At 36.9% G+C, this 10,521-nt stretch overlaps 1 pseudogene across 1 annotated transcript; it reads right to left on the minus strand.

Annotated features, from left to right (window-relative positions):
- Nucleotides 1-4,678: 4,678 nt before the first annotated feature.
- LOC103709420 (cytochrome b561 and DOMON domain-containing protein At3g25290-like) lies at nucleotides 4,679-9,142 on the minus strand (annotated as a pseudogene). The gene is made up of 3 exons (XR_015972075.1): nucleotides 8,372-9,142; nucleotides 6,827-7,075; nucleotides 4,679-6,482 (listed from the first exon to the last, which is right to left on the minus strand). The product of XR_015972075.1 is annotated as a cytochrome b561 and DOMON domain-containing protein At3g25290-like (transcript).
- Between the last annotated feature and the right edge of the window lie 1,379 nt (nucleotides 9,143-10,521).

Consider the following 10,521-nt stretch of genomic DNA (forward strand, 5'->3'; position numbering starts at 1 on the left):
GATTGTCCATAAATGCTAGTTACAAAGAAGCCTAATATGATATTAACATGATATTAAACATTTAATGTATCATCTTAAAGTGCTAATTGGAAAAGGAGCAGTAGTCCCCATGGTGATCTCGGAGGCAGCGAAGGAGCATGGAGATTTATGGTCATGTCGAGGAGTCCAGTCTGACTCAAATTTTGAATTTTGTCTAATAGACTTTGCAGGTACCAATGGTAAAGGAGACTTCAAATCCTCCTTGCATATGGTGACCAATGGTAGAGTGTTGTTGCTCATGAATAAATGAATAAATAAATATTCTTATATCCAAGTAAGCAAAGCATATTTATTTAAGTCCCATACTGAGTCCCCTGTTAGCAAAGTCTTATATTTAGGTTTTATAGCATTTCCATTTGTTTGGATGATTAAGTTAAAAATTCTATTAAATTCGTAGATTGATTCGGTACAATTAACAAAATCATAAAATTATAGGCTAGGCTAGGTCTATATTCATAAGTATCTAGAAATAGTTTTAGAGTGGGCATCATGAATCCCTTAAGAAGAAAGTTTTTTTTTGTAAAATTTGGATTAGTCCATTTTAAAAATATTTCTGGATACTTATGAATATAGGTCTAGCCTAACTTATAATTCTATAAATTTTTTAATTATATCAACCCAATTCATGAATTCAATAGAATTTTTAGCCTGATCATCTAGTCAAACCCTTGATTGAAAAAAAAAAAAAAAAACTTATACTTTGAATTGCTCAGTGTACAATTATCTTTTGGTCAGAGTTTTTTTTAAAAAAAAATTTGTGGAAGATAAGAAACCTTATTACTTGCACAGGCGTTGGTAAAGATTTTCATTTTCAGATGCAGGTTGGCAAGTCTAAAATTAAAGAGATACTAATAAAAATAAGAAATAAGAAAAGACAAAGGAAAGGGAAGCGTTCAGGCCGAGGCATGAAGCTGAATCTTCTCCTAACAAGGAAAAAAGAAAACCATCAAAAATCTATAAAACATGATGCTAGAAGACTTACATTTTTTTTACCCTCATCGTACAGTACAATTAAAAATAGATCAAATATTTATATATTCATATTTTTTCCATTATTTTTCAAAGGATACGAATATAAACATATATATTAGATAGATACTAAAAGTAGTATTCATGTTTGTTGTAAACGGATATGATTATGAATCAAATTTTAAATATATTTATATTTGTTCTAAATAAATAAATATATAAATAAAATATTTGTTATATCTATATTTTTTATCTAAAAATGAATATGAATTAATTATAATTAAATTTTGGGTATAATTCAATAATGAAAACTAATGTAAATGATGTAATAATAAAGGATGATAATAAAACTAGTTGAATTAATTATAATTAAATTTTGATGATAATAAATCCAGTTGTTATATTACCATACATAGGTAACACATAGTTATTAGACCTGAAGGAGACCAATCCAGCTAAGGATCTAGGTCATTAGTCTGATCGAGTTTGTATTAAAAATACTGAAGATTAAAAATAATTAAAAATAAATATATAATATAAAAAATAATAATAAGTTTTTATATTAAATAAAAATAATCATGAATTATCTATTTTTGGAGAGGTTTTAAGAAGAGTTGTATATGAATATAGGAATATGTGTAAGTCAATGATATTTTCAAATACTTTTAACAAGAAAGTTTTGGCAATATTACAAATAACAAAATAAATTTATATTTATTTTTTATTTTCTACCCAAAAAAGATTGATTTTGTTGTCTTTCAAATCTGACCCGATCTAGGCATCGAGCTATTGAGGTCGCTAGAGTGGTTGGTGAAGCCTTCGTTTAGGTCGGCAAGATCTGCGTGAGTCTACTACCAGTCTCAAAGTTGCAAAAGAAGGGTTGTAATTGTGGTGATCGTGCTCTAAAAAAAGCTTATGTGTTAGATCCAACTTGAAACAAAACCAAAAAAAAAAAAAAAATTAACTTGCCAGAGCGGGCTAGCGGTAGAGTAGCAGCATAATAGTGGAGACAAGAATATTTAGAGATTCCCTAGTATAGTTTATACAGACGAGGGTTGGCACTCATTATCGAATAAGGTGGTTTGTGTGTTGCTGGTTGTTTTGCAGTAACCTATGCATCTCTCTCAAGCATCATGTTCTCAAATTACGTCTACATGCTTCGTCAGCATGGATTAAACGCACGCAATTAGAGAGTGTGACATCGACCGGTGAGAGTTTGAAATTTAAATACTTTCGTATGCTTTTATCTCGGTCCTATGGTGAGCTCTTGCAGGTCGGATTGCCCATCGGCCAGGTTGGCTCTAAGGCATATCAATTTGTATAAAAAAAAACCTACTAAAATATAAAATATCACAATATATATAAAATCATCCTTTTAATAAGGTGAATAAATTTAGATATGATAATAAATCAGCATCATAAAATAAAAATGGCTGTTGTCCCGATGTTTTTTTTTTTTGGTAAATGTCCCGATGTTTTTATCTATGCAATTTTTACTTGAGATCCACATCCAGTTGGATACTTGAATTTTTACCTGAATTCAATCCAAACCAAATAAAAAAATGAGTATAATTGGATAATATCCTATGCGTTCTTCCAACCTACTAAAAAAAGAAACAAAAGTACATAAGCGGACCCGGATGGCCAAGCTTTCAGAAAAATTCGACATGCTGCCCATTTAAGTCCACTAAAAATGCAATTCTTCTCGGAACATCCGAATGCTTCCACTTTTTATTATCGTGCTCATGACTCCATGCCAAAGTGGTCAAGCGAAAAAGACCTTAACTTTTTATTTTTTAAAATAAAGTATGTGAACTTGAATATTTGGAGTGGGTCGATAGGGACGAGTCCAATGTAATTGAATTTGGAGAAGAATTTTGGATCGTGCCGAAATAATTCTCGACCCAAGCCTAACCTATTCATAGCCTAATCCTTTTCTAACAGACTTAATAACCCAAAACCAACCTAACAAACAAAAGCTTCTACCAACCACAATTATGGACATCTTGGACAGGTTCAAGAGTTAGGAGTCAGAAAACGTCAACAATAATCATGGGAAACTGAAATGGGTGCACAAAAAATATTTCTTTGTACAATAAAACAACATTAAAATAATCTAGGTGAGTAAAATGTTAGTAGCATTCAAGATTCATGAAGAACTGACCTTGGCTTTGTGTAATAATTCATTATAGAAATCATATTAAAGTTCTTGTCGATTAAGCACCTCATTTGACAAAATCATGCTTTACTCATTCTAGACCTTCTTATTTATACTTCAAATGATGTAGCAAAGAATGCAATGAGCTATGCACCAAAGCCAATGGTTATGATGAAAATTGACCAGCCCAAAGGACTAGTTGGGCCTTGTCAAAGATTATTTGGGCCTGTAGAAGCATCAGATGGGTGGCCTGGTGCGGCCTGATTTAAGGGGTGTCCTCTTAGTAGGGGCTAAAAAAGTTCTCATGATTTAGGTGGTTCCTCCTTTGTAGGTAGCCCACTTTGAAGGAGTCGGACTATACAATGTTCTCCTTTTCTTAATTAAGTTTTATTTTCTTAAAAAAATAATAAGATAAATTTGAGTAACGATCATGATGATTTCTAATGTTGTATATATATATATAGAATTTATTTGATAAAAATGAATAGTAAAAAGGAAAATCATTAGGTCGAACACTTATCTGGTTCGATGCAGCACGAACCCTTGGATCCACATGAACATGTGCGCCAATTACATGCTTAAAATTTTTGTTCATGCACATCGCAACCTCTCAATTGCATCAAACCAACCTACTTCTTAATAAAAGAAGCAATAATTTTTTTGCTGTTACTTAGAATTTTGCATATTATACCCCTCGATTCACCATTTTAACTATGAAGTCATATTACTAGTCTTTTGTTTCGTACTCTTAAAAAAATATAGCATCCAATCTGTACTGCAAATAGCTATATTTAGTGAAAAAATAGAAATACCAATGCAAAAGGGTGCTAAATCTATTTTATACTTAAAATGATTTCATTAATACTGTCAGTCATTCAAAACAAATATAAAAAAAAAATTGTCAGCGAAAATTATTGAAAGGCACCATTAGGCAAACAGGGTGATTTAAAGGATATGTAAGCAAATAGTGATTTTTGAAATATAAAATACACAACAAGCTATATTTTTAAAAGCATATTGTATATATAAATGTACATTACCTATTAAATAGATTGGAGAGAACTTTGTGCCATTAAAAAATTATTAAATATCACAATTTTCTGGTCAAACATGAAAATTTGAAGTAATGGATGAAGAGCACACGATATAAGTACTTCAAGCTTGTATCATGGTATGATGTTAAACTTATTGTCCTCTCCAATGGCCAGCTAAAAGGTTCGTTAGACCCAGTGATGATATCATGGGTCGCAGGCAAGAAGTCACAATCACACACCACCATTGCCACTAGAATAAGCAAATGACAACAAGAATACAATCATGATGATGATGGTATAAATGTTGCTGATTGTGACCTTGATAACAGTGTTAGGCTATTGACCTTTAATTAAAACAGAAGATTCTTTATTCTAATATCAAAAAAAACATGATGATAACAATGTGAGGCTATTGACCTTTTAATAAAAACAGAAGATTGTTTATTCTAACGTCAAAACATACGAGATCCACCAAGTTTTCAAGATTCTCCATCTCCTAATAGCCATGCAATAACGTGCTTTCTTTTGTTGAAGTCACCATCGTCTATAAGAAACAATGCACCAATTGCATGAGACCAAGGCTTTTAGGACAGGGACGTTTTCTCACGTATTAGTGCACAAATAAAAAGCACGGTCTTCTTTTCTTTATTTCCTCACACACTCATTAGCATTTTTTGATGCAATTAACCGATCTAATCTGCGTCAAGAGAACTCCATTCTCAACTGTGTTTAGTTTCATGATACAATCAAATTATTCAAAGCATGACCATTTCTTAATAAGCATCTTCAATGATTAACAAATTATACATAGTAATTATTTAACTGAAGATATATATGTATAGCAGTTGGTAAAACTCATTAATTGTTGTGTCTTCCATGTTTCTTTTCGGATGCACAAATAAATGGATGATAACGAAAATGTTTTACATTTATCACTAATGTATAGAGGGCATCCATGATGATTTTAAGTCAGTTTTCTCCCCTAGCTGTGTATTCCCAAATATCCCTCCTCGTCATTCTATCACTGGCTATTGTTTCTTACTTGGTTCTTCTCTTATCTCTTGGAAAAGCAAGAAATGGACAGTTGTCTCTCGCTCCAATATAAAGGCTGAGTATTGTGCACTAGCAGATACTACCTCTGAGTTCTTATGGCTTCGATGGCTACATATAAGTATTCCTTTGGCCAAGAGCTCTTCTTTCTATTATGATAATATGAGTGCCATGCAGATTGCTCATAATGATGTGTTTCATAAGCGAACGAAATATATTGAGATAGATTGCCACTTCATTCGGCATCATATCAAGCAAGACACTTTTCAATTGAGATATGTTGCTTCTACAGATCAGCTTGCTGACATTTTTATGAAGGCTTATCCGCCGGGGCGTCATCGTGATTTGGTTGGCAAACTTAAGTTGGTATCTTCGCTACCATATTGAGTTTGAGGGAGGATGTTCAACTATAACTTAGCTGTATAATAGTTGGGTATGAGCTGTATTGATTAGACCAAATACGGGCAGTATATGAGCTGTATATGCCTCTCCTCAACTATATAAAGAAAGTAAGGGCTATGGCACTAGTTTACAAAAATTTCTGAATAAAGATTGTGTTCTTTTCTTTACGCTCTCTCCTCTTCCTCTATCTTTCCCTCCTCTTCCTCTATTTCAACACTACTCTTTGGGACCAAAGACAGTGCTTTATTGTTTGACCAATAACCTTGGAAGTTCATGGCCAGCACAACATTAGGTGCGACCCCCATACTGAGGATCCTATTAATTAAAAATAATCGAATAAGGTATCGTTCCAACAATCTGAACAAAGAGTTTCAAACAATAAAAATAGAAGCTCGGTGACAACTAAATAGTTTACAACATAAAAGGCAGCAAAAAGATGAATACAAAGAAAAGAATTATTGAAGAACACCCTCTATCTCCGTAAGAGAATCTGAAGATCAATCAATAAACTGCAGTAAAAAGTTAATCAGATAGAGAGTTGCTGTTGCACACCACGCTCATTGGTAGAATTAGGCCTTTGGGTTGCGGGACTTTCTCCTCAGAACAATCATCCAAGTAATGGCTTCCAACAACAAGGCAATACCACCCAAGATGCATATCACAATGATATATGCTGTAGTCCACTTCTGATCAGTATCTAAGATTTTCAGGCCTTTGAAGACATTGATGATACCCAAGATAATGACGGTGTATCCTACCAAGTAATGGTAAATGTTCCAGTAGAAGCGATACTTGTGATCCTTGTTGGGCCTCAAAAACAATGCAAAAACCTACAAAAAAAAAAAAAAAAACAGAAAAAAAAAACTACTTAGTTTACTAGGTATCATCACAAAGCATACCTTTTAAGCAAACAAAGTGATTATTGACTATGTGTCCGAGGAAGAATTTGGAGAACTCCATCAACAAGGAGATATTGAAAACATGAGGTCAATCTTATGAAACAGTTGTTTCCCAGAGTTTCCAGAGAAACACCCAAAATATAAGAGGAGAAATCTGGCCATAGAAAGCTAAGTATTGATAAAATAATTCCTCATCTATTTTTAAAAGAGAAAAGTAGTCCATACTGTCAAAATTCACCTACATACCAGGGGAGATTGGGTAAGATATTTGTTACCTGCAGGGTCCCAAGAGAGAAGAGGGTGATTCCAATGTTCCGATGAGTGGTCTGGTGGATTCCCTTGCTCCCAAGATTGAGACCAGTTCCCCAGCCTGCAACCCCCACAATGTAACCAATAAGCTGGCATGACACATGGAGGTAAAACCATGCAGGATCTGCTGACTGGAATGTCTTCAGATATCTTGCGAAGATCGCTCCAATTGGAAGCAAAATTCCCCAGCTCATAGCATTCAAGATTCCATGTATCTAAACAACAAGATTAATTAAAGAGATGAGCTATAAAATTCAATCAGCAGAAGACGGCAGTATGCCGGCTGATAGAAACATCCATTCACTGTAGAATTTGGAGACTTGCGTGTGAGGATGGTGGCTGATAGAAACATGCATTCCTTGTGTTTAGATATCACACAGATCACAAAATAGATGGGTGGTAGCAATGGATTTCAGTTAGTCGGCAGTCACAGTGATAAAGGCATCAATTGTATTGCAAGGTGAACAGTATAAGCTTAGATTCCAACTCTAGAATAATTTGAAAGAACCTGTCACTGCATTACTACCCAACACGTATCGAAAAGTTGACTCTTTTTTTCTTCTCTCTCACTTTGAAAAAACTACTTGACAAAATTAAGAACAGTTGAGGTTGCTTTCTTCCCTAATAAAAGATAAAAAGGAGTGTATGTGATTGATCCAAGGCATCTAAACAGGCGATGGAACAGAACAGAGAAAATCTAAATGTATTAGCAAAAACAAACAGAAGAATCACTATCGCATACAGCTAAATGATATAAGTACAGACAACTCCAGTCAAAAAACATAACAACAAAATCAAACAGAACTATCAAAATCTCCCAATTGTTGCCAAGATAACATTAGCCACATCGAACCCCAAACCGAAGGAAGGAAAGAATTGACATCCTCAATTAATCAGAGAAAAAAAAGCAAAAATAAATTGACCATCCATATTCTTTCATCAAATATACCTTTAATTTTAATGAAAAAACCTCTTTGGAAATTCAAAAAAGGAGAGGAAACGAAATAAAATAATAAAATTATCCAAATCTCATTTTTATTTCCAAAATTTTCTACTTAAAAATGCACCACATAACAGGGTGCCACGCTTTTTACAAGAATATAGAAATTATAACAAAAAAGAAAGGAAAAACAAGAGCGCACCTGGATTTCCACATCCCTATTGAGTACTTTATTTTTAATATTTTTTTTAAGAAAGTGTTTTGATCTTTATCCACACCCCCCCCCCCCCCCCCCCCAACAAAAAAAAAAAAAAAATTTCCAAATTTGACCATTCATACTCTCCTAACGCCAACCAACAATTCAACTCATCCATCGCTTGCCAAACAAAAAGTTTCCCTTTTCATCTAGAGTGAAAAGGAAAAAAAAAAAACTTTTTTTTTTATGGAATGATACAAAGGAAGGATCCTAAAGAATTAAATTCTTTAGATACCAAAATACGTAACTATAACAGAAGAGTCCAAATTCACTTTATATTTCTAAAAAACGAAAATAATAAAGAATATTACTTACATTCCTCTTCTTGGTGCCGGAAGCCCCGGATCCGGAGCTGACCCCCCGGAGCAAATCCAAGGTGCCCTCGGACGCCAAATTGTCCGGATTAAACGCGTGCTTGTCCGGCACACCGGCAGTCACCGATCCCCCCACCTGCCACACCTGATTCACCACCGTCATCTTCTTCCCCAGCTTCACCGTCCCGAACATCCTCATCGTCCCGCCCGCGTACTCCGCCGCCAGATCCGTCGTGTCGAACGCGATCTTCGACTCCTTCAGAGCCCCGTACCCCGTGATGTTGTACGTCTTCACCACCATCCTCCCGTCCGCCCCCCGGAACGCCGCCAGCGTCTGCGACCCCGCCATGCCCATCCCCGTGGGATTGATCGCCCACGCCACCCAACCCGCCTCCGCCGCCGGCGGCGCCACGAAGGCGATTGAGAGCTCCCCCGCAGCGCTGTTGTAGGTCCAGTGGAGGGAGGCGGACAGGTGGGGAAGATCGCTGCAGGACGCGAATACCCGGTTGGATCCAAGATTCTGGGACTTGCACCCCTGGGAAGCGGCGGGCGGCGGAAGGAAGCAAACGGCGGCAATGGCGGCGAAGAGGAGCGCGAAGGCGCCGGCCATGTGGGTTCTCCTCCTCCTCCTCCTTCGGGGCTTTTGGATTGTGGTCCGCCCGTTATTTGCTGTTTGACAAGGGAGCGGCTTATCAAACTCCGCGGAGAAGAGGCTTTCCCGGCGCAAGCGTCGATATCTCTGCTCGGGAATTTATAGCCAAGAGTGAGAGGAAGTGCGAGGCTAGTGCTCCGCAGGAACAGTTTGGTGAATGAGAACAGTAGATAGAGTCGTGTTTTTATTGGTTAAACCACGCTCTCCGACGCCACGTGGGCGTTAAAAAAAAAAAAGAGGGGGAATAATAACTCGTTCCGTCTGTCAGAAGCGAAATGGCCGCGTCCCGAGGGGGGATATGGTTTGGCCGTGCGCTGCCAATCACCGGTCTCTTTCCTATGGACCCCATTCAACGTACGCCCGTCGTGTGCTTCTCTCCAAATTCACGAGGAGTATATATGGCAGTTGGTGCGCTTGGCAAGTTTAAGAGGAAAGTGGAAAGGCCGAAAGGGGAATAAAACGAACTTACCTAAATCTCTCTCACTTCTGGGACCCATGGCTGTGGGCTCCACGGCCCGCTCCAAGTGATTTATTTTTTTATTTTTTATTTTTTTATAAATGATACCCTTTTATATATATATATATATTTTTTTTCTTTGCTAAAAACGGATTCTCCATGCAATATGTATACAAATACATCTAATAAAATAAAAAAACACTAACTCATGGAGTATCAGTGGCAGCTCTCCTTTTCTTATCCAGAAGGTATACCCTGAATGCCTTGCATATATACCTTCTATAAGTTCAGTTAACCAAAAAAAAAGCATAAAAAAAAATAATGGAAAGTAGAGAAGTGACAGATACTTGATTCTCCGAAAAAAACTCTCTAGCATAATGAGTGTCCTTTTGCTGGTCTCAATATGTCATGGAGCAGCGACTACCGGCTCGCATCATTATGTCGGCCTCGAAGCCACTCGATAGTTATAGTCGAGTCTTCTTCAAGACGAATGCAGGCCGCATCTAGAATATACTTTGCATAGGAGATGCTTTCCCATGCGGTTTAAGCTCAGCTTCAATAATATAATTGTCGGAAATCAGTTGACCCTGACCATCATAAATCTAGCATTGTGGTCAGTCCATGCCCCCGTAGACTCCTATAGCAGCATTATCGTAAAAGTTCATCCTAAGAAGACTAGGGAGCAAGGCTCCTCGGCGTTTTGCGGTTCCGTTGCGGATGAGGACTGCATTTTTTCCACGTATGAGCAGCAGAGCAATGCCACGTAGGATGGTTCCCTCTGGGCATGAACATTGATCGAACGGTGGAGAGAGAATCTTTTGGATGTCTAACGGAGGGAAAGAAGAAGACAAGCGGTAGAATGTTTGGGTCTGAACTCTTAAAAAATACGGGCGGGCGGTGGACTACGTAGCAGTACATGCAGCCAATATCGACCGCTGATTTCTATGATCTTATTTATCAAGCACGCATCTCAACGCACATCATAGGAACCGGGGTCGGTTTAGGCTTCTGGTCTCCATATTGCGTCACGGCGGCGATAGCG

The sequence above is a fragment of the Phoenix dactylifera genome, chromosome 12 (assembly GCF_051530095.1).
Source record: "Phoenix dactylifera cultivar Ajwa chromosome 12, Ajwa_hap1_PhDact_Kaust_v1.1, whole genome shotgun sequence".
Classification (NCBI taxonomy): Eukaryota; Viridiplantae; Streptophyta; class Magnoliopsida; order Arecales; family Arecaceae; genus Phoenix; species Phoenix dactylifera.